This window comes from Pan paniscus, chromosome 11 (genome assembly GCF_029289425.2).
Source record: "Pan paniscus chromosome 11, NHGRI_mPanPan1-v2.0_pri, whole genome shotgun sequence".
Lineage (NCBI taxonomy): Eukaryota > Metazoa > Chordata > Mammalia > Primates > Hominidae > Pan > Pan paniscus.
Window position 1 is genome coordinate 100,696,736 of NC_073260.2, and position 23,907 is coordinate 100,720,642.

The window sequence follows — 23,907 nt, forward strand, 5'->3', positions numbered from 1 at the left end:
CTTGAACTCATTTTACTTGTGAGTTTGAATAGCATTCAGATTAGAATGATTTCCCCAGAATTTTGTAGGCTTGCCCAATCCAGCTGTATATTTTATATGCTAATGTAAATTCTATTTTTGTTCCCCTTGGGGGTTTAAGTGATTATAATTGTTGCTCTTCAAAAGCCAAACAGATGATGATTGCTGCTTCAGGAGTATACCAAAAGAAACTGGCTTTCATTAAACCTGCTCATCCACTTCCTAATTATCTCCATTTTATCTAGCTAAGAAGCAGGAAAAAATGGCAAGTACAGTTCATTGAAGCCAGTTCAGTTATTTAAACATCGCTTTATTGAACTAGCAGGAGGTGTTAAAGTAGGGGGAATGTTTTCATTCTAACACTGATATATAGCCAGTGGCCCAACTCAAGAGTCAGTTGAGCATCAAATGCCAGAGGCCATAGAGAATGAGAAGGGAGAGATTTTGAGTTATTCTGAGAGGAGTCCTCTAGTGGATACAATAAATAGTGCTGCAGTGACAGCTATTCTGAAATATTCTTTTTGTTTGTTTTTCTTCCTATAAAATCAAAATGGAGTTAGCTATTTAGTATCCACTAAGAAGCACCCAGAAATGCACTCTGAGTGAAAAGGAAATTTCCTATATATATGAAAAAAAGAGATATATATTGATAAATTCTAAAAGGACACCAAATTCCTAAGACTGGCCAATATCAAGGGTGCTTCAGGTCACTTAAGCCTTGAGATCTGGCCATGAGTCAGAAAGTAGATTCTCAGGGAGGCTGGTTTTCCTCAACAGGGAGGCTATCTCTACCATTTGGGCAACAGTGGCTCTGAGTTCTCTGTTCTCCAGTCCTCTAGGTTGGCCTTGGAGTTGAGTTACACTGGAACATGTTTCTGATCCCTTTACTGGCTGTCCTCCTGATGGCACAGAGAGGGTCCTTGAACTCTCACTCAGGGGAACAGAAAAATGTCAGAGTCAACAGCTGTTCAGCTTCCAGCTGTGAGAATGCAATTCTCTGCTGGTTAAACGAAAAACTCTGAAGGGGCTCTCTCCTCTCTGAAATTTCAAAGAGCCATGTTTTGGAAACCAATTGTCTAAGGTGAGACTTAGATAAAACATTATATTCATAAACAAAAAACGAAATGGAAGGTTCTGCATTTTCTATAGATTTTCATTTTCATGTTCCATGATATTTCAGCAAGTGTCAGGCAATTTCACTTTTTGAAGTTTTAACATAGAGTTGTTATCTGATGAGTTGATTTTGAAACTTTCGAGAATCATATTGAAGAAGAAAAAGTTTACTTAATTTTTAAAAAGGAAATATGTTCCTGACAGGCATTTGTATAATTTACTAGAAAGTTATATACATTAAAAATTATTTTCCTCTAGTTTCTTATGCCAATAGAAAACTTTCCAGTGTTCATAGATTTACTTTTCTTTTAGCTTTACAATAACCCTACAGAGTAAAACAAGCAAACACTATCATTCACTTTATACATAGATACATAGTGATTCTCAAAAAGTTTAAAAACTAGAATCTGGGCATTCCAACTCCTCATTGACATCTTGATCAACATCTCCTTGATCTACCAACAGCTTGCCAATACATGATGTTGAATTATGTTTACATTGCAGAGTCATTTCTAAACCCCGAGGGTAGGGAGTCCTCAGAGAGTAAGTATTGTCCCAATGAGCCCTTAGGTAATCTATGTGGTTTGCATTCTTAAACCTAGAGAGAGAGTATAACAATTCTTAAACCTAGAGAGAGAGTTTCTCTAGAAACTCTAAAGTAAAAACTCTGTCTGGTGGTGTAGCAGCATTGGAATTTCTCTGAATTCCTGTATAGAGATATGCCAGGGTATAAATCACTCTGGTTTCCTACCAAGAAGGCCTATAAAAGCTGTAAGTCTGAGAATGTACCAGCTGCACCCAGACTTGCCCTAGGCACAAATGGTGGAAACTATCTGATTGGTTTCCTCACCTCCTCCTCATCTTCTCTTGATACTTTCAGGACCCGGCTGTCCTTTGTTCCCCCAGGCTTACGCTGCCAGCTTTACTGACATTGCTAATACCCCAGATCTACTAGGACATATCTCTTTGCCTTTCAAGGTAACAGGTTGTTCATCCAATAAATTAATCTCCACTAATGGGAAGATATTAAGGAGAGTCCTGATTTCTGTTAATATTTAAAATTGGCTCTCAGGGAAAATGCACGTGTTTCTGTTAGACAATCATGGTGAGTAACTTGTGGGGTGGTCATGTCAGTCCAACGTGTATATTTTTCTGATAGTTTTTTTTCTTAACAGCATGGCACCACCTGATCTCTATCATTGAGGAGAGTGCATACTTGAAGTAGGACAGTTAGAAATGAACTAACTCAAAAGGAAAATATAACTGAAAAAACTGATTAAGTAATTTTGGCTTATTTGCCTATGTTTATTAAATAGAAGTAACAAACGTAACAAACACTAAAATATATCTATGCCAGTGGAATGACTGCAATTTCCCGGGGTTATCTCACATGTTGTTTCATTTTACTAATGGGAAGTTGTAGAAAATCACACTTATTCTGTGACCTCATAGCAATATGAATGTAAATAAAATCTTTTAAAGATATCCTAGTTAAATCTTTTTCAGTATAACACAAAGTATAAAATTGGCAATTATTCCAATTAATCTGCTCAGCAGAGGTAACTGAACCAAAATAGCTCAAGCCACTGTTTAACTCCATGTTAACTGCACCACTGAAAAACCTGTACTGATTTTTGCTCTAAATCAGTTGTTCATCAGAATCACCTGTGGAGCTTTTCATACACATATGTGCTTAGATTACACCTCATTACAGTGAAATCTCTTGAGGTAAAGGGGAGGCATCTGTACTTGAAAAGAAAAAAACCTCACAGGTAGATTGTGTTGCACAGCCATGTGTGAGAATCACTGGGCTTTCCTTTATCCAGTTCTGTCATCTAATGAAGATTGACTCTGTGCCAGGCACTTGACAAATACTTTAGTCACTTAATGCTCACAACAGCCCTAAAAGGTAGGTTATTTTTAATGCCCATTTTAAGAATGAGAAAGTTGAGGCTTAGAGAGGTTGGGCAACATGCCCAAAGTCATATACCAAGGACACAGGAGAGGCAGAACCAGAATTCAGGTCTGCGTGAATACTTTTAACCAAGACAACCCTGAACTTGAAAGGCCTTTTTAATATACAGATTGAAAATGTATAGCTGTATTTTATAGCTGTAATTTCCAACCTAGAAGCTTCAATTTTGCTGCTTTGATTACCCTAAGAATATCTGGAGCATACAGGGATTGTTTCATTTTATGGCCTTAAAAGAGAGCCACTATATTCATGTGAAAGAAGACATGGTCTAATAGGTAAAAGATACTTTAAAATTATAGGTAAAATGTTTTACTTTCTTTATATAAAGGTCACAGATGACTTTCTACCTCAGTTTTTAATTCAGAAACTCAAGGAGCTGCTATAAACTACCTATTAATTTCATTGCAAAAATTATTCAGATGAGACAGAAGAGCATGATTTTCCTTTCAGGTCAGTTTCTTATAAAAAATTAATAATTGTGTAAAATCATTGCTGATAAATGCAGTTTCCAGTGTGGACTGTGCAATTTTAGGATTTGTTCTTGTTGATTTGGGACTGACACCAATATTTAGAATAGTGATGACTCATGTCTAGGACTGAAATTTGTTTTTCATGGATTTATACAGTTTTCCTCTTGAATTGCACCAAAAATGGTTTTTTAATTGGCTTTAACTCATGCCCAATAAATTGGACGAAAATTGATTGCCGCAGTCATGTTTGGTTTAAAATTATTCAGGACTGCGCCATGAGTCAAATGAGTGCATGAGTGAGGGCAGCGGCACTTTATGTCCTCTATATTTGACAAATAAGTTTTTTTTTTCAAAACAGTCGTCATTCATATCTGAAAATTAATATATGTCTGTGGTTTATAAAACTTAAAAGATAACAGAACACATTAAAATACATCATATTAAAAAATAAGTTTCTGTTATTTTGGTATTTTTTCTTAGTACCTTCTTTTCCAGTTCTACCAATGTCATAAATCTAATAAGATAAATAATACCTGTTAGATAGCTCTTGTTAGATTCTTGGTCATGGTATTAGACTATTTCTAAATAGCAAAACAAAATAAGTAAGAATGTTCAGAGACTGCCATCAGTCACAGTTGAGACATTGAGCCAGTTTTCCATTCTCTGAATAGTGATTTTAAAGACAAAAATTAAAGAATATGAAAATTGAATTTACTCAGGTGACTGTTTAGGACACTGAAATAGCAATTCACTAATGGTACCTGTCCGGAAGCCAGTTTTTGTTCAATCTCATTATAATTATTTACTGTATTATGGTTTTCACTTACTTATACGCCATAGAAATATAAGCAAATCACTTTAAGGGTTTTGCTGGCTGGGAATGAAGATTCATTTTATGAGATTCTTGAGCAATTTGAGAAAGGATTTAATAGGGAAAAAGAAATGATTAATTCATCGAAAAGAAGAACATTCCTTGGCCATAATACAGATAGTCAGTAAGGGAAGGAAACACTTTATGTTATTGTATATAATTAATATTAGGCAATTTTAATTGGACAGGATAGTTATACCTGATATTGTTGTCTAAGAAAATGGTAGAGCAATTTCTGAGATTTTTGTCATATCTATTTTTCATGTGTATTAAATCTCAATTTTTTAGAAGTGAATATTATTTTGTTTATAAACTGTAAAGCTCAAGGGGTATTATTCTGACCTCTCTCTTTATCTAAGTTGTCTTTTAAGAGGTCACTGGTCCTTACCATCCAGCATCTAGCACCTGTTCTCACCTGGTGGCTATAGGCCCTCAAGCTTGAGCTGTAGAGTTTTTTCTTTCTGAAACAATAAACTACCTGTTTTTCTGACTTATGAAAAAGAATGCATGCTCAAAATTTTTACAAACCCAATAATGCAGAAAATGTAAAAAAAAAAAGTAACTATAAATCCAAATCCCATTACCTCAAAATAGCCATTGTTTAATGTTCTAGTAAACATCCTTTATGTGATGTTTAATGTGCTTAATAATATTTCATAAATATCTTCACATTTCATTAAATAATAAACACTATATTTGTAATGGCTTTATAACTGTTTACTATATGTTTATGGAGTAGACTGCTTAAAATATGTAAAAGCTAAATAATTAAACTGCAAAACAATGTTACCCGCTGGTTGGAACAGCCAAGGACATCTTATATAAAATATGTCTCAAAATCCTATTATATGTGACCTGAATCTTTTTAAAGGAACAAATCATCCAACTATAAATTTTCTCTCTCTTCTATGTGTCAGCAGTAGAGAGCACGGCAAGGTATAAGAGTATGATTATTTCTGAAATGAAAAGTAGAGCTTTATCTGTTTATGTTCATCGTAATATCTGTTTTCTGGAGGCTTTTGTTCTCTTGCAAGTGTTATGTCATCTGTAATTTCTGTTGTATTTCTTTAAAATTACAAAATTGTACATCTGGAAGTACCTTAAAGGTACTCTAATAAATAGTGGCTAAGGACTTGAGCTCTAGAAACAGCCTATTTAGGGCGAAATCCCAGCTCTTTTAATTTCTAGCTGTGTTATCTTGGGCAAATTACTTAACTTCCTCAGTTTCCTTATCTGTAAAATGATGAGATTCTTGTGAGAGTTAACTGATTTAATGCATGTAGAGGATTAGAATGCCACCTAGCATACACTATTATTACTAATCTAGTCTTCTCCTGGGAATCATGAAGTTTAGTCAGAGTGACTTTCTGAAGAGAATCAGCTAGTTAGCGGGATAAATAATACTAGGACTCATGCCTCCACATCTAGAGATCTTTGCTTAGTGCCACAGTGCGTACTTTCCCAGCAGTGTTTTTAAAGCCCTCCCTTAGGCACAAAGGTATCTTAGAGGCGTCCTGGGCTACGCAGAGCAGCAGCCTGACAGGCTCTTGTCCCTGGTTTCTCTCCCTCACAGCTTCCGTGGGCTCATTGGCTCAGAAACATTATATGCTGAGAGCCCTATCTCTTTCCCAGTGCTGATGGAAATATTTTGGCCATCAAAACACTTTCATTATTGTCAGTGTCATGAATTCTTCTTCTGTACCTGTCAGTCTTGTCCTCATATATATTATAGTCTGACCCTGCCTCCTCATTGCAAGGAGTCTTGAATTTTCGACGAAAGCTTCTTAACCCTGCTTATGTGTTGGTTCTAATTCCTCTACCTTTGGGTATCTTTCTGTCTGGCATTTTCTAAAATTCACAGTTGTCAATAGGTGTATCCTGTTTCTAATAGTTGTATATCTGTACTTCCCTCTACTGGCTTTCAAAGCCAGCATAATGTGGTACCACAATACCCAACCAATCTGATTTCCTATGCTTTGTAGCCCACTTCCTCTATTATAGACAGGCTGGTACACTCCAACAAATTCCTGTAATTTTCACCTCTCATCCTCCTTTTATTTGCTCTAAACCACACACACACACACACACACACACACACACACACGCGCATGCACACACACCCAATTGAGATTTATATAAAGATCTTTTAAAAGTGAGGACTGAACACTATAATATATATGAATATTTTCCTCTTTTATACAAACCTTACAAAGAGGCTCAAACTTTCATGTATCCTTTTGATATGACTAATATGGAGACACATGTATCTTTTCATATTCATTTTATATCTAGAAATATTAGTATTCTAGAATACATCAGTACTCTATAAGTTAAATAATAAGCACTGACATAAAAGAAAGTTTTTTATTGTTTGCACAAGGAACCTTGAAATATCATCTAGAGGAAAAAATTCACAGTAAATTGTGTGAAAATAATTCAAGGAAATGTCTATTTGTTACTCATACAGCTTAAACAGTCTGTAATGCCATTCATTTATGTGACATCTTCCAACTCATGTTTACAAAAACTGATATTTCAAGCAACCATATTCTCTAATTTCTCATACTAGAATGACAATGACCAAAGGTATAAAATATTATTTCTATTACAACAGTATCTTCAGCCTTAAAATGCACATACATAATGCTCCATCAGAGAAATGGATTTTGTATTTAATCACATCAACATGAAGAGTTAAGAGGGGTTAGTGTGAAATGGCAATAAACGGCAGCACTGGCTGTTCTGTGTTTATGCATATGTGTTTCTTCTTGGTGCTAATTACACTTGCTCATAGAAGTCTGGCAGTCAGATGACTGGGCTTGACCTTGAGTGGGTCAATTTTATCAAATTATATGATACATTTAAGATGCAGACAGACGCCTATTGAAGCTTAAAATAAAAACATTAAGTCTGTTTTCTATTGTTACCTACAATGAATTTAGATCTCTAAAAGTTTAAGGTTCATTCTTTTATCAGACTGCAAAATGTTGTTTCCTTCCATTTCACTTACTCACTGAAAGTCCACAGCTATAGCTCCATCTATATGAATTCATAGCAATGTAAGCCCAGGAGGGAACTGCAAAACTGTAAACCATAAGCAAGTTTTAGTGTTCTTCTGATATTCTATGTTTTATAATGTCAAGTAGACATTAGTTATACATTTTGTTTTATTCAAAACAATACATTATAAAAAGCCCTTTATATAGTCTACCTCTATATTCCTTTAGATATTTATTTTGATAGATTTTTCAAGCACAATCTAAATAGAAAACTAGAGCAGAAAATACTGTTAGCCTATGTAAATGGAATAAAGATACTAGCCTATAAAAATATATGTGGAGATGGAAGAATGAGCCTAGGGAGAGGTGAGTGATAAGTAGATTGGAACTGGTTCCTTTCAAGGCCATAAATGAGTAATAACCTTTAAAATCTTCCCTTAGAAATTAACACAGAATGGTAAATAAGAATAATGTATGCATATATAAAATTGAATAATAAAAGTGTCTCAACATAAAATCAAAATATTTTCATTTGATTAGACTGTGATGGTATATATTTGACTCAAATTGATTTCATCAAGTGATTAACTGAATTATAAGCTATACTTAATGCCAAACACTAATGTTTGAGCCTAACTAAAGTAACAATAGCCATAATTAATGCCAGAGACAGTAACAGATTGCAGAAAGACTGACATCCGGGAAAACTATCTCTATGAACCTTAGAAATGTTACCTAAATTCCTAATGCCTCTGTTATGCCCCCTGAAAATGAGAAATAATTTATGTCCTTCTATACCTCCTGGGGTTACAATGATAAATATGTAAAAGTACATTGAGCTTTTTGTGATAAAAGGTACTATAAAAATCTAAGGTGTTTTTATTATTATATCAGTCAAATGGGATCTCAGACTCAGTTCCCTTTTGAAGACCCACAACTTTTTATGGGTGAATCATGAAATTGTATTGGGAAATATATTGAAGTCACATAACAGGGCAGATAGATGATTTTATGCCTTTTGGCGCCTTTTAAACTTGGTTGCAATTAGAAATGTGAGAGAATATTTATCATGAAATATGTCAGTTGGGACATTAATGAGAGCTAATGAAAATATTTAAGAGACAGTATGCAAAGGCAGGAATTCTAATTCTGGCTCCATCAAATAAATGTGATAGGTTACCATTTTTGTTCTCATAATTGTAGTTACCATCTATTGACTGCTTCCTCCATGTCAGGAAGTTTTGAGTATTTTATACTTATGATTACATCTAACCTCACAGTGATTCTAAATTAGGCATTATTATCACGATTTTACAGATTAGAAAATCAAGGTTTAGAAGCAATAAAGTAACTTGTCCAAGGACCCGTGAAATCAGGTTCAAATCCACGTGTCTGAAGTCAAAACCCAAGCCATTAACAATTTGCAAAACTGTAGCTCCTAGAAGGATAATATCCCTTCTATGATATTCCTATATAAAGGAGTAATTTTTTGACAAGTTATATTATTTTAAAAAGTGATACTGTACAAAAATTTATAAGGATAAACAATAGCAACAACATAAACCAGACACATTGTGAATATGTATTATACAACATATTAACTGAGTTATTTAAACCCCTCAAGTTTTCCATTTACTATCATTTCATAAAATATAATCTGATTTCCTTCAAGCATTTATTGTCTCTAATCTAATTTTGTTATTCTGGCACATGCTAGGCACTCAAAGGATGATGAACCAAATTGAAATAGGCCTTTTGTCAAAGATTAGGAAAAATATTTAGAAATAGGAAGTGATTATGTATTGCTCATTTCACTCTTACCTGATGATAAATGTTATATCTGGAAGGACATAATTAGTTATGTGTGATATTTTTGGTAATAGAATTATTATCAGTCATTAAACAAAAACATGAAGACTTTTGGATATTTCAAAAGCTTCCAACATTTTTGCCTTAATACATCATAGGAAGATTGTTTGCTTTAAAAATATAATATGCCATTTCTCACAGAGGGGGATTAATAATTGAAAATCATTTAAAAAACTAACTTCACATTTTTGGTTATTTTTTATTTTTCATCATTTATAATGAATTGCTATGCCTTTAGAAACCATATGTAGCATTCATTTTGTGACAAAAATTTTTAAAAAAACAAGATTATTTTTATACTAATTTCATGCTAAAAGATTTTATGTTCATAATGAAAATGTCACTTCTTAAAATTATCTCAGTTTTGAAATGCTATAATTTAAATTTATAAAATAGCTTTTTTCACATTTCAAACTTGGTGACAGTGTATCTTTTCATTTGTATGCAAATTAACATCTTAAAAAAGTCTTATCTGTATTAAAGAATAGTTTAAGCTGTCCATTGTGTGCATATTTTCAATTTGATTAAGAAAAAAATAAAAATCATAGCTTAAGGGGCTTATTAAAGCTGGTAATTCAAACTTGTTTTCTAACAAGCACAAAAATATCTTGTTATCGGATTATTGGAGATAATATAATACTGCCTAAAATGCTGGAATTCATTAAAATAATATTTCTTAATATACATATATAGTAGCCATTATTTAAACCAATATAACTTTATGGAAAATAATGGTATGGAAAGGAAAAGTTAGCTTACATAACCATAAATTGCTCTCTCATTAAAGGATACACAAAGCACTAATTCATCCATACACTTAAATTTAAAAGAGTAAAAAAAACCCAAACACCTCTTTTTTTGTTAGATATGAAGGATTTTTGCATGTAACAATTCAACAGAAATGTCTTTGAGATTTCATGACCTATATTTATTTGCTTACTAACCTATGAATAATCAAATAACAATTTCAAAGTTTATAATTGTTTTTAATTCAAGTAGTTTAATAGTTGCTAAAATTTATGATAGCATGTTAAAATTTTTCTCACTTTTTCCAACAAGTTCATTTTTTATTTTTGCTTATCCTAAAGTGATATAAGCCTTTATATTGTCAGTTAAATGCATTCTGAGATTGATCACATTTTTGAAGTTAAAATAAAAATTGATTCATTTTCTAAAGCTGTATTAACTATGTGTTGTCGGCTGAAGGTAACTTTTTATAAATGTTTCTAAGACTTAAAATGTAAATGCCCTTGTGGAAAATGCCATGTATCTTCTCATACTTGCTATCCACCTCATAAATGGACACCAACGAACTTGCAATTCACTTAAGACACAAAGAACAAGGTACAACACTAAGACATTAGTGAATCAAGATGACAGTGTCACTGGCTATATGCTGGTCATTACATATATTAAATATTTGTGAAAAAATCTATTTAAATAATGCATAAAATTTCAAACCTCATATCCAAAAGAGCAGACAGAAAAATGTAGATATAAAGTGTGCGGTAAGAATCAGGTATGTGTTAGAGTACATACCTGGGATTTTTTTTTGTTTCCTGTATTATCCTATAGTAATTACCTGGGTAAAGGGAGGAGGGAGTTGAAAAATAACTGTTATTCCTGTAAGTAGCTAAGCAGATTCTTTCCTGTGGATGACAACTTCTTAGGCTATTGTAAAAATCATTCTGGAATCCCTCCCGTGGCCCTATCACTTCAACCAAAAGGCCAGGTTAACTTCAATTTATGGTAACTCCTCTGTATCCGGTTGATCTGCTTTTCTTACAATGAAAGGAAAACTTTAGAGTCCATTTGATATCCACTTCCTCTCACTCCTGCTCAGATAAAGACGGAATTCCCTTTTATACCAGATTGGTTTAAATTGTTCCTTGATCTCTTATCACACCAAACTTTACACAACTCCATACTGTACTTTTCAAATTGTTTATTCATAGTAGCTATGATTAGGAATCATGGCCAGATGCTGTGTCCCTTTTCCACTTCTCCTCACAGCTTCCCTTCCCCAAATAATTTTTAAGCCCCGTGGGCTTTTTCTTCTCTCTCACTGCCCCCTCCCACTACATTTTTTTTTTTTTTAAACAATATTCCATTCCAGGCGCCCCCTCTGCCTGCCGAAAGCATTTTAATGCAGTTTACTTCAGCGGTCTATCGGCAGACTGCTGCCTCTGCAACCTGAATTTCAATTTCTTAATTTACAGCCCAGATAGAATGGAGCGGGATCTGGGCTTCTCTCTACATTGGGTTGGCCTTATCAAGCGTGAAGTTTGGCGCATTGCAAACCTATTCAAGTGATTATCTGTTGAGGACCTCTCGAGCCATCTCCATCTCTGCAGCGGGCTGATAAGACAGCTGTTTCTCTAGCCGCTGTGTCTCCCCGGGCCTCAGTCTTCTTCTGATACAAACTCCGCCTTTGTCACCGTGGCCCGGTGCCGGCACTTGCTCTGTGGGACAAGGGTTTGATCTGAACACACGTGGGGGTAAAAGTGTGAGCGCGTGTGAGAGCCGAGGAGGGAGGAAGGGAGAGGGGGAGGGCCAGGAGAGTGAGAGGGGGAGGAGGGAAAGAGTTAGAGACCGGAGGGAGGTGGGGGGCAGGGCGGCGTGCGGAGCGCCCTGGATGGCTCTGATTGACTGGTTGCTCAGCCCGGTTTTATTATTTCAAATTAGACGTGCATCGCACACAAGTGGAAACATAAATCTTCAATATAAGAAAGAGCCTCCGAGCATCGGAAGCAGAAAAACCGTTTCTTCCCAGGTCCCGGTAAAGGGGCCAGAGAAAAGACTGATTACTATCAGCTGAGACAGATGGTTTCCTTTAACTTTGGAAACTGTTATTTTTAATTGCTTGTATTAATTTTGCATGAGATGTATCGGCTTCAGGGGGAAGCTTAAAGAAGGCTGTTAGTATCCCTGAAAGAAACGGACATAAGTCTCTGATTTGCCCTTTTTCACCTCCGGGTTTTTTGGGGTTTTTTTTCCTTCACCCTCGCCTAGTCGCCTAGATTTTCCCTTTGTATGCTCAGGAAAGACGTGAGTTTATCCTCCTAAAAGTTACTATTGAGTAAAAGAGGGGAAGGAAATCTGGGGACATTTGTGGGAGCGTCTACATAAAATAATCGTCGATCTGAGGCTGCAAATATATTTTCCTAGACACTCTGGGACATGTGCAACAGATCTTAGTCTGAATATCTGCAGGCAAATCATCTAAAGGAGAATGAACCTCATACATTGGTCCAGGAAAAAAAAAAAAAAAGGTGTGTGTGTGTGTGTAAGTGGGGGGCTGGGAAGGGAGAACCAACCTAGGCTGGTCTCAAAGATTTACCGCGACACTAGTTACATTTTTTAAAAGAACATTTAAATGAACAATTCATGTGTCTTTAAGTGTAAACAGCTACCTCAGGATTCGGGGGGAATATTCCTTGAGTGTGCTCTCTTACTTTACAGTCTTTCCCCCTTGAACAGGAGTTTACAGACACAATGTAAAGAGAAAGTAAAGGATGTTTGAGATCCCGCTCACTGCCGCCCCTGGCACTGTCCCTAACGAAAGTGTTTGCAATGTAAAGAATCTTTCGCAAAATAGTCTTGGGAGTCACTCACCTTCCAGTAAAAGGCTTTACCCCTTTGCTAGGGGGTGGAGGGAGCAGGGAGAAGAACGGGGGGAGGGAGCAAGGGTGAGCAGGTAGGCATTTTTGCTGCAATTCCAGCTGGGATATTCGAGGATTAAAAACTCTGGAGCAGGTTTACCAGACTTTTCGAAGACTACCTGGATTTGCATTTATTTTTCATGAACAGTCTGAAGAAAGGCGAGCTCACGCTGGCAAGGGAGTGTATGTAAAACAGGACAGTGGAAGGTGCACAGCGAGTTCGGGGCTCTAACTCTCCTGACAGTTTGTCACGATGGCTGAGTCCTAAGAAATGCCAGCCTAATTCAAAATAAATGAGTTTCTGTGGAGTAGGACAGTCTTTTCCGCAAAGTCCCGTGGAATAAAACATTCCCAAGACACGCAGTTTCCGTGTCTCACAGAAAGGGACAGAAAACACCGTCTCAAGCTTTGCAAATCTTAATTTGAGGGCTGCTCGTCTCTGTCCATGGTGCTAATTCCTGCCTCTCTCTCTTGCGTGGTTGCCACGGTATAAATTCACACTGGTGTCAATTTTCACAACTTTTCCCCCCTTTCGGTGAAAGGCAAGTCCACATACTACTTTAGGAAGAATAAATAAAAGAGTAATCAGCAAGATATATGATATCTGTATTTCTCATGCAGACATTAAACTATCATATTTCCAATAGTATGAACCATAACCCCCTACTCCACCAAACTAACACATAATATTTTTATTCATCTAAGAAGGTTTACTGTTGGAAATTACTGCCTTAAGCCAAACATTGTAAACTAATTTTAATAGTTTAACTTCTTTATTTACTTAAAAAACGTTACAAGTAGTTTACAGTAACTTTTATTACAAAATGTAAAATCACTCCTTCCCTTGCTCCCAGGACCTCTAGTGTAAGGGAGTTATTTATCCTAAAAGACATTTTCCACAACAGCTTTGCATATTCTTATGAATAAATGTTCTCTTATATAGAAACTTCAGTAAAATAATTAAATTCATGACTTTTTCGGTTTTGAGAACTATTCTTTTGCAACTTTATCCACCTCACACTTTTGCTCCAAGTTCGCAGTCATTCCCTTCATCTCTCCCTTTTCTGCTGCAATTCAAAATAATGCCAGGAACTTGGAAGATATGTCAGAGTTCATATAACTTAATCATATTCAAATGTCTTTTAAATACTTTCTAATGCAAATTCAGATGTTGTGGATAATTCTTTTACCAAACTATGAGTGAAAAGGGGTTGATTGCATTTTTTGCTTATTCTTAAGTGAGATGTTCGCACATAGGCTTCATTAATTAATCATAGGATAGTATGTATTTGTTAATGTTTCAAGCTATGAGACATGAATTTCAAAGTGAAATCTACATCCAGATATCACTTGTTTTAAAGAGGCTGTAATCAATATTTTTTATTTTTAAAAGTTGAAAAAGTACATGTTGCTTATAATACATCTATCCATTTAAAAGTTTTAAAATGTAAAAACATCTGTTTTAATGAGGAAGTAAAATAATATTTTAAGATACTTTCACTTTTTAAATAATTTAAGTCCATCTTACCTACATAAAAAGACAACATGTTAGGGATGACAATACTTTGAATAATATTTTGTCACTATGCCCAAGCTGAAAAAAAACCATAAATACTGAATCTACAGAATTTAGCATTTTTCATTTGAATGAACAAGTTTACTATTTTCCATGTAATTTCTTTACATAATACACATGCTAGATTTTTATTACTCCATATCACTCCCAGCTTTTCACACCTGTCCCTATCATTTTGGGTTATCTACAGATATCACAGTTATCTACAAGTCTTTTTTTGTGGATATAAACATGCACCAAAAAAAAAAGTATTAGTTTCCACCTAGTTAGAAGGCACTTATATAATTATAATGGTAAAGATTTACTTCAATGTACTGAAATTATATGGGCATATGCAACTAAATCAATATTAACCTACGAGCATGGTAAAAAGGAGGAAAGACAATTCACTTCATAGGTAAGTCTGATGAAATCAAACAGTATTATACTTTCCCCAAATTGTATTCATTTAAAGGTTATTTCTCTGTATGGAGCTGGGGACAAGGGGAGGGGTTGAAGGAAGATGACTACAAACCCAATCTTCTGTTATTCATACATCTAGTCTAGATGGGGTGGAGTCTTCCTTTTCCCCCCTGACTCCATTTCTTCAAAGTGCTTTTCTTTCTTCTTGCTGTGAGTTTCACCCAGGTCTAGAGAATAGTTTTAAGTTGAAATTAAGACTCCAGAGGTTGTTATACAAAAACTGGGGGTGGAGGTTAAGGCATGATTTTATAAACACTAATTATAAGATAACATAGATTCAGGCCTTCTTTCTCAAGCCCCAGTTATTGTCATGCAAAGTAACAGAACTCGTATATTGTTATACAGGCTACACGGGAGATAAACAGGTCGGTTTTCACCATTAATCATTTATCAACACTCAAGGACACTCTCAAAGAACACTGATTTACTGTATTCCTCACTTCAAAGTCATTTTGCTTTGGGATCATCTGTCCCATTCCCCTCCATGACACCCTACCCTTTTGCAATCTCTAACTCTTACCTGTGTCTTCTTTTTACGGCATTCTCAAAGATAGTGACTAGTTGTAAATATGTAAAGGAATCCCTTTCAAAAAGGCATGCGCCTCTGGTTAAGACACATTACATGTGTAATGTAATGTGTACATTACATTTACACATTCTGGTAAGAATGGTAAAAACTGTCTAGGAAGTTGGTGCTATCTTTCAAGATTGAAAAGAGAAATGCTGGCTGGAAAAGAACGTAGGTCAAATGAATATTGTGTCTACTTATACATCCAGACGATCCTGAGGACCTCACTTTCACTTAGAGGAAGAAACAATTATCATGCATAAAACTGTATTTTGGTCTCCTGAATGCTGTTAAAATATTGGGTTGTAATAAAGTAGTCTTCCTCTATGAAGCAGAAGCATTGATAGCACTTGGTCTTCTGGTTAAACTTCTTAAATCCTCACAGAAAGAGCCCTGATAAAGGTTCAACTATCTTTGCTGTCAGCAATACATGTGTGGTCCAAGGACTGTACCTGTCTGCAAATGCAGAGGAGTGGCTTGTTCCAGTTTTATATACAGCTGCTCTTTTTGAGAGTCATTAGACACCTCGAAGTGAAGGACCTTAGCTCTACTCAATACCTCTTTTTCTGGATAGGATATTTATCCTACACTTTTCTATTCTAACATGAAGTGAAAGCCAATTCAAACCGTGCAGCTTTATTTGAGAGCATTTCTGACTTCATCTTTATCTTTAAAGGATGCTTTAAAAAGGGGTTCATGGGGACACATAAATCTGAAATATGCGTATATTAAAATAAAGACATACAATTACCTAACATCTAATACAAAATACAGTACTGAACACAAATCGAAAAAAGGCATGCGGGCAAATAATGGATGTACATTCATCCCTTTCACTCAGATCAAAGAGAGGGAGCTCTCAATGACTCATACATACCGGACAGAGTTAAATGTTATAAAGAAATATGCCACAGATGCAGCAGTGATGGCAAAGGAAATGAATCTTTCTGAAGCAGAAAGATTTAAGAGGAAAGGAGATCGTGCCATATCGCAAACTCTGATAGTACAGTTCCAACCCTCCCACGTTGCTCTCTCCACATTTCTTTTTGCTTCTTGCATTTCCCTTCGCCGCCAGTGTTAAGAGTGTACCTCCCCGCACAACTTACCTTGAAACGGGACTCCATTGAGCTCTCGAGAGTGACACAAGCCCATAGCCAATCGTCTCACGCGGCCCCGCCTGGGCGGCCTCAATGGAAGCGTGTGGACCAATCAGGATCCTAGGGCGATGAGCAAGTTACGTTGTGGCGCGATTCGGCGTATACTTCCGCGCGTGCTGCCCGGGATAGGAGCCTGGCAGAGCAGCTGCACACACGGCAGTGCGGAGGCAGAGAAGGGGTTGGTGATACGGTGCTATAAATCTGTGGTCCAGTCCACCTCCCTTTTAAGACGTCCTCCCCCCTATTTCTGTTCTCAGTTAGAGATGCAGCAGCTTACTCCTGTAGCGACCTACTAAAAAGCAACAAGGAGAAAGACATCGTCTTTTTGAAAAAACGTTCTTTCGTCTCTTTTCTTTGTTCCTTGGTTTGTTTTTCTTGCCCCTTTTTGTTTAGTTGAACGGCAATAGGAGGGTAGTCTCTCCGTCTTTTTAAACTCTTTTTTAAGTTTCCCCTCCCCTTTCATATTTTTTTTTCGCCATTTCTTTTAGCATTGGACTTTGGGGTCGAAAGCATTTCTTTTTATTTGCTTCTTTTAAGCCGAGCACAGTTTAGGTTTCGTGCTGTCTTAAGAGAACTATCCAGCAGCTTCTTGCTCATCCTTATTGGGAGAACTGCACCGTTACTTTAAAAACACACATACACAAAAACCTTAAGGGAGAAAGGTAAGTTTCGGTTTGGTTTCTTTAATCATTAGTTGCAGCGATGCGCTGGCAAACCCAGAAAACCTGTAAGTGAGCGGAATACAGAATATGAAGTTAATTGCACATGTTTGTCTCATTTCAAAGCTACTGTTCTGCTTTTTTAATTTTAAAGAGCTAGACTAAAAGACGGTGGACGCATGCTTAGCGTACTGAATATTCGTAAATGTCCATGGCAGAAACTTAAGTGGTAAATGTGGCCAGGGGGGAGTAGGGGTACAATGGGAGGTTAGATGTGGAGTAAGCTTCAAGATTGAGATCGGAAGTTCATTTCGTGGGGAGAGAGTGATAACTTGGGTGTTGGGGATGCATGCCTCTACTTACGCTCAGCAACGGAAGGACGGGAGAGGCTTTACAATCATTAAGGGGAATCAGAAGCCTGGACTGGCAGATTAGACCAGCGAAAACCACAGGCTTAATTGCATTAACCAGATAGCATGTGCTGGGGAGATGGGATTGCCAGATGGAATTTAGATGCTGCACCAGGCAGCGAGTTGTAGTTGACTGAAAAAAGTACATGCCGCCTGAGGGCTGGGGCTGGGGCTGGGCTGAGGCTAGGGTTGTTAGAAGCTGTCAGAACTCATCATTGTATGCGGGCTCTGATTCACGGACTCCAATTATCATAATTCAGTTTTAAAAGAAGATAGCCAATTTGGGGCTGAATTCTTAAGCCTGTACCGGATATGAGATTCCCTTTGTTCAGAAAAGCGTAAATAAGATCCTTGGAGCTGTGTCTATGAAGTGCCGGCTGCTTGGGAGCCTCGCTGTGCTGGGCGCTGGGAAGTGGATTCCAAGCCCTGTCCTTGGTCCTACGCGGCTGACTTCGCCTTCGGGGAGAGGGGGAACCCCTTTGCAGCCGCGAGGCTTCGCAGCCACCCCAGGAGCCAACTCGGCCACGTAGCCCTCACCCCCTCCTTACCGCCCCCCCTTCCGCGAATAGCTATTGTTAAATTGACGCCAGGAGAAAGATGGTTGGGGATGACAAGCTGGGCAGATAGGCACACGCTTCATTTTAACTTTTGTGAATTCTCAGGGTTTAGGAGAAATCATTTGGCTTTCTACTGCCAAAGAGAGGACCCAGGGTAGATGTGGGAAAGGGGGAGGATGTTCGTGGGCCGGGGAGGGCGGAAGGGGTGGTGGTGGTGAAACAAGCTGCTGGCTTTCCTAAGAGAAGTTTAAATTATTGGCACGAGGGGGTGTGGGTGAGTGTGTGCGTGAGAGCGCTCATGTGGTGCTCGAGAGGCAGAGGATGGGGAAAAGCTACAAAGCCGGCTGGGGTTAACGTCTCGTTGCTCCTCACCCCACCCACTCTACCGGCTGGGAAAGCCAGCGCACCGTCAGCCTCCCGGACTGGACTCTGCGAAGGGCGGTGGGGGCTAGGGATGGCAAGGTGGCAGTGCCCACCACTGGAGCTCCGCGGCGGACGAGACCTCGCGTGGCCATTGTTGCTTAATTTATGCCCAGCACGTTGCTACGTACCCACCTATTTCACGTCTGTACAGAATTAATACGAGAGCTATACAACTGTGACAAATTGGAGGTTGGATAAGTTCCCCGTTTCCCATTTTCAAGTACCGGTTAGCAAAACTGATGGCGAGACTGGGTATTTTCTCGTAATTACCGGCTGCAGGTCTGGTTTTATTATGGCGAGGGTGAGAGAAATAGCCAACCATTTAGTATTTACTCTTAACACTGCTGGACAGGGATGGAGGTCTCTGTACTTTCTCCCCGAAATGCACGGATTCTGTCCCTTCCCCCTCTCATGTACAAACACTCCAGTTGGTTAAGATTCTAAACCTTCAGCCGTTCTCCGCACCCCTATTTATTACACCCATCGTCTGGGGGCGGGAGGGAGATTAATGTTTCATTTCCCAGGCCTACACTATTAACTGCAACCTATAAAACGTAGACTTACAATGAAAATTTTTAGAAAGTACACAGCAGACAATAGTAACTAAAGAAATTATTTTCCAAATTGAAAATCAGTTTCTAAAGGTCAGAAAAAGGGTGTTCGTGTTTTGGGGAACAGAAGGGTAGGAAATGTGTTTGGGCCTTAAGACTTCCTTGTAAAATGGCTTCTTAAATGGGACATCTGAAAGATTCGTCAGACTATGAACAGATAAGCCCGCAAAAAAATATGTTGAGAGTTTCGAAGTTGTTATGGGGTTAACATTTTATTTTTTAACTCTCGCCCTTACTTATTGCTGTCATTGCCTGAATGTGTCTTACAGCAGGCACTTCTTCCCCGTTCCCTCTTTTAACCAAGTGCTTGGGCACCCCGCTTCATAAAGCTAACCTGTTCTGGAGCTCTTCACAAAAAACGCTACGGTTGTAGGAAGAAGTGGTTTGGAAGACTTGGGGAACTCTTTTGAGAGCTCTCCCATAATTTAGTCAGCGTCAGGAAGTAGGGCGTAGGGCATTCTAAGAGTTTTAGGTTTGGATTGACAAATTAAGTAGGCCCATTTTCGCCTAACGTTTTGGAAATAGGCATTTTTAGCAATCCCGCGTGCCTGGGATGAGAATATCATAATTAACTATTTACTGAGAGGTCAAAGAGGCGCAGGCGCTTTGAGCAGTTTTCCCAGGAACCCACACAAAGTCAATTAAGGTTATTTAATTGCAAATCGGATTTGGGGTGACACGGAAATGCTGATATAGAATCAATTAGCTGTATCCGGTGTCCCCAGACTGGGTCGCACAAATTAAGGGATGGCCTATCTCGCTTTTGACCTTGGTTGAGCCCCCTACTTCACTATGCTGATTAGACTTCGCCCAAGAGGGCAAATTTGCCTCTCCCACACCCGCCCTGGGTTAGACGAGTCCCCTCCCTTCCCCCCAACCCCGCTCCGCCCGTCGCATGGGGGCGGGGAGCGCTGGACGCCCTTAGCGGACCTTGCTGCATCAAACCCGCATCATGCCCTTGAAGCTGTAACCTCGGTCACGTTCTTGCGGCGACTGGGTCGCCCACTGCTCGGTTCCTTTCTCTTACCTCCTACAATTTCAGGTAGGTATGACAGGTGATTTTTTAAATGTAGTATTTTAGGAGAAGGGCTAAAACCGATGCCTTTGCAACGAAAAAAATCCCAACTACAGGTGCTCTCGTAATTAAGCGGCCGAGCAGGTGTAAAAACGTGCTCCAGCCGCGTGGCTCCGGGGTGGGTTTTGACTTCCAGCCGTGGGGCCGGGTCTGAGGACAGGCACAGGTTTTTCTGGGGAAAAGGGATTGAGCTTGGCGAAGGGGCGGGCCAAGGCAAGGCAGCGATGGGACGCCCCCTCGGTGAAGAGTTGGCCATTTCGGGTCTTGAGTGGGGGGGCGATAGAAGGATGCGGCTAGCGGCAAGCGTTTGCATAGTCGAGTGCAGGATTTCCTACTTTGCGTTTGAAGCAGAGTACAGCACCCCGCACAGGTACTCTGGGCTTATTTAAACGTCAGGTTCTCTCTAGAGAGGCAGGGAGGGGCAGCAGGGGGCTAAGCCTTTATTTTCTGTCCAGGGGCAGGACCCCTTGGCTGCGAAGTAGGGGGAAAAAGAGAATTTTTAAAAGAGACACACATATGTGTGTATACTTATATATATTTATAAATACATTTATGAACACATAAAGTAACCCCCACGTTAGCTGCTCTGACTCCCCGTTAGCGCCCCGGGCCTCGGGATTTGCAAACTTGCACCTGGAATCAGCCTCCTCTGGGCGCTCAACGCTCTCCACCGAGTCCAGAGAAACCTTGTCGGGGAAGCCTGGTGAGACTCGGAAGCCCGGAGGGACGGAGCTGAGCTGCTGAAGCCCGGCGTCTCCCTGCAGGCACGGACCCGAAGGGCGGTCGGGCAGGGCACGCGCCGGCGGCGGCCGCGGCGCCGCGAACTCGCCGCCGGCCCCGCCTCCTGGCGCTCTTCCAAGCAAGCCCCTCCTTCCCGCCCCGCTACAAACGGCGGGACCGCGGCGCCTGGGCGTCACTGGGGCAGTAGCCGGCCGGGTGAGGAGGGCGGTTGCCGGCGCGGCGCGGCGCGGGTGGGGCGGGGGTTCCGCCGGCTTCCAGTACCCCTTCCCGCCGCCGCCGCCGCCGCCACCGCCTCTCCGCGGAGCTCGCCCTGAGCGACTCCTCCGCGGCAGTGCTGACGGCCAGCGGCACGAGCCGTAGTAGCTGCAGCTTCGAGTCACAGCAGGCAAGTGCTGGGGGCGTGGGGGCGGGGACGGCGTCCGCGCCTTGCCCCTGGTCCATTTTGGACGCCGAGGCTAAGGTCTGTGCGCGCCCCCGCTGCGTCTAGCGGGGTAGGGGTGGTGCGCCCTAGTCCGAGCTCTGGGCGGGAACACTGGTGGGGGCGGCGGAGGTTGTGCCCGCGAAGTTCCTAGAGCTCAGCCCGTTGCGGCGGGAGTAGAGAGATTTGGGCGCCTCGGGAGGTGGCACCGCCCCTCCCGTGGGCACAAGCAGGTTGGGGGCGGCGGGAGCCGAGCGGGGACAGTCGCGCCTTGCAGCGTGCACGGGCGTGGACGTGCCCGGGTGCGGCCGCGTGTAGCGCAAGAAGGAAACTGCTGAGACGCAGGTGAGTGTATTGGAGGGAAAGTGGGGGAGGGGGCTTTTCTAGAAAAAGGGCAGGATTCCTGTGTTGCACTGGCAACCCCGCCTTGCGGGAGGATGTGTGCACTGGCTTCTCCCGCGGAACACGCCGGGGTGGTGTCCGGTGTGTGCCCACTTGCTACGGCGCCTCCGCGCGCGCGGTCCTTGGAGCTCTCGGGGCGTTTGGAGACTTAACACCGGCCGCGTTGTGTGCGGAGGTGGTGTAGGGCCGCGGGCGCCCAGGGCAGGAGCAATGATGATCCCCTCGTGCGCGTTAGGTGAGGCCCGTCGCAGCCGCGCGAGGTCGCAGCTCGCGGTCACATCTCGGGTTTGCGCGCGAGGCGTGCGCTGCGCGGGAAGCGCGGGCGCTCTGCCGGGCGAGGCCGGCTCTGGGATTTCAGTTCGCTTGCCGTGGTTGCGGCAGCTGCTCTTCCAGCTTGGTTGGGAGGGCCCGCCAGCGGCGGCCCGGGTGCACGGACTAGTGTGCGTGCACTGGTGAGACTGGGGGAGCCAGCGTCGGTTCACTGGCAGGTGCTCCTCCAGTGGCCGTGACTATGCTTAACCAGCAGAGTCTTTCTCACGGCATTTCCTTAAAAGCCTCCTTGTTATCGTTCAGGGCCTGAGCGTAAAACCATGCCTCTAGATGCGAGCTATGAGCATGCAGTTGTAGCTGCCCAGATGGTCATTTAGAATTGTGTGCATTTTTAAAGACCATCTTTATGAGAAAGATTTTCAAGTCCTAACGTCTCTGCATTTTCTGAAAACGTGGGAAAAGGAGGATTTGCTACGAGTTGTCCACTCTCCTTTATTCCCTCCCTCAAAGAACGGTTCGTAGAAGTGCCAAAATGTAATACCTTCGGCAAGGACAAAAGCGCTTTTAAAACTTAATTTTCTAGTGGCCCTATTCCTAATAATTCTTCATAAAAATTTAGCTCAGCCTCAAAACTTACGGCGAATCAGTGCATTTAAAACCATTCGAATATCAATTGATGTGTAATGTCCCCATTCCCTCAAGTAAAATCTGTTTGTTTGAAATATTGTTTTGTTGCCCTTGAAGAGTTTTCTCAAGAATCGTTTCGCCAGAGTCGCTTGAATTTCCCATTTCTTGTGGAAGCTGACCTGGAGTTTCCATTTTGGTGAGCGGGTGGAAAAGCTGTCCTGCATCTACCTTGTCTTAGTAACCTTTGGGTTTATATAAATGGTGACTGTATTGCTGAGTGGACCCGAATGTTACTGCATTTGTGGTAGGGGCCTTCTTTATAGGAGGTTTGTAGGGATGCTAAGGTAACACTTAAGGTTGTGGGGAGGATATACTTAGGGGAAGTTCGCTTGCCAACTGTGGGGAGAGAAAGAAGAGGAAGAAAACATCTGGAAGATAAAGGCCAGAGTGGGGTAGGAAAAATTAGAATATGAAGAAACATGTTACATTAAATTTTCTGTGATTCCTGCTTTGTAATTTTCCTTTTTGAGAGAGTTATTTTTATATTTGTGTGGTTAAAACCAGCCCCTTGTTGCCTGTTATTTGGGTAACTTTGTGCTGCCACCTTTCAGGGAGTTAGTTGTTTTTTTCTTCCTTTGAAAGACAACTTTAGGTGTGTAAGCCCCTCCCTCTTCCTTATCTGTAGGTGTTTCCTTCATTGTGTAGTGTCTTCTTTCAGGAACAATCAAGTCAGCTATATTCAGTGCTCACACTCTTTCCCTGTGGTTCAAGATAATTTTAGTTATAGGATATGCTTCTTGTTTAGAACAAGTACCCACTGCTGGTCAGTGTCTACCACTCTTTTGACACTCAGTGTCAAAAGGTTACTATGGAACCTTTTTTCTTTTCTAGGCCTAAGATGTGTTTTTATAGATCCTCTCTGATTTAGTTTTTTTGGTTGATTTGTTCTGGTTACCGCCTCTTCACAAGAGAAA

General features: G+C 40.3%; 1 protein-coding gene across 23 annotated transcripts in view; it reads left to right on the forward strand.

Annotated features, from left to right (window-relative positions):
- ELAVL2 (ELAV like RNA binding protein 2) overlaps window positions 1-23,907 on the forward strand; it is a 160,997-nt gene that overhangs the window by 7,841 nt on the left and 129,249 nt on the right. The window contains exon 1 of one of the 23 annotated variants that reach the window (XM_034967253.3): window positions 16,851-17,402. The exons of 6 other annotated variants lie outside the window; for them this stretch is intronic. The gene's annotated coding sequence lies outside the window, so the exon portion shown is untranslated. Of the gene's footprint in view, window positions 1-16,850; window positions 17,403-20,279; window positions 20,443-20,826; window positions 20,846-21,361; window positions 21,602-21,751; window positions 21,980-22,191; window positions 22,272-23,907 lie in introns of those variants that run through there. 16 more of the 23 variants (XM_034967245.3, XM_034967249.3, XM_008956108.5 and 13 more) reach the window with 16 other exon arrangements.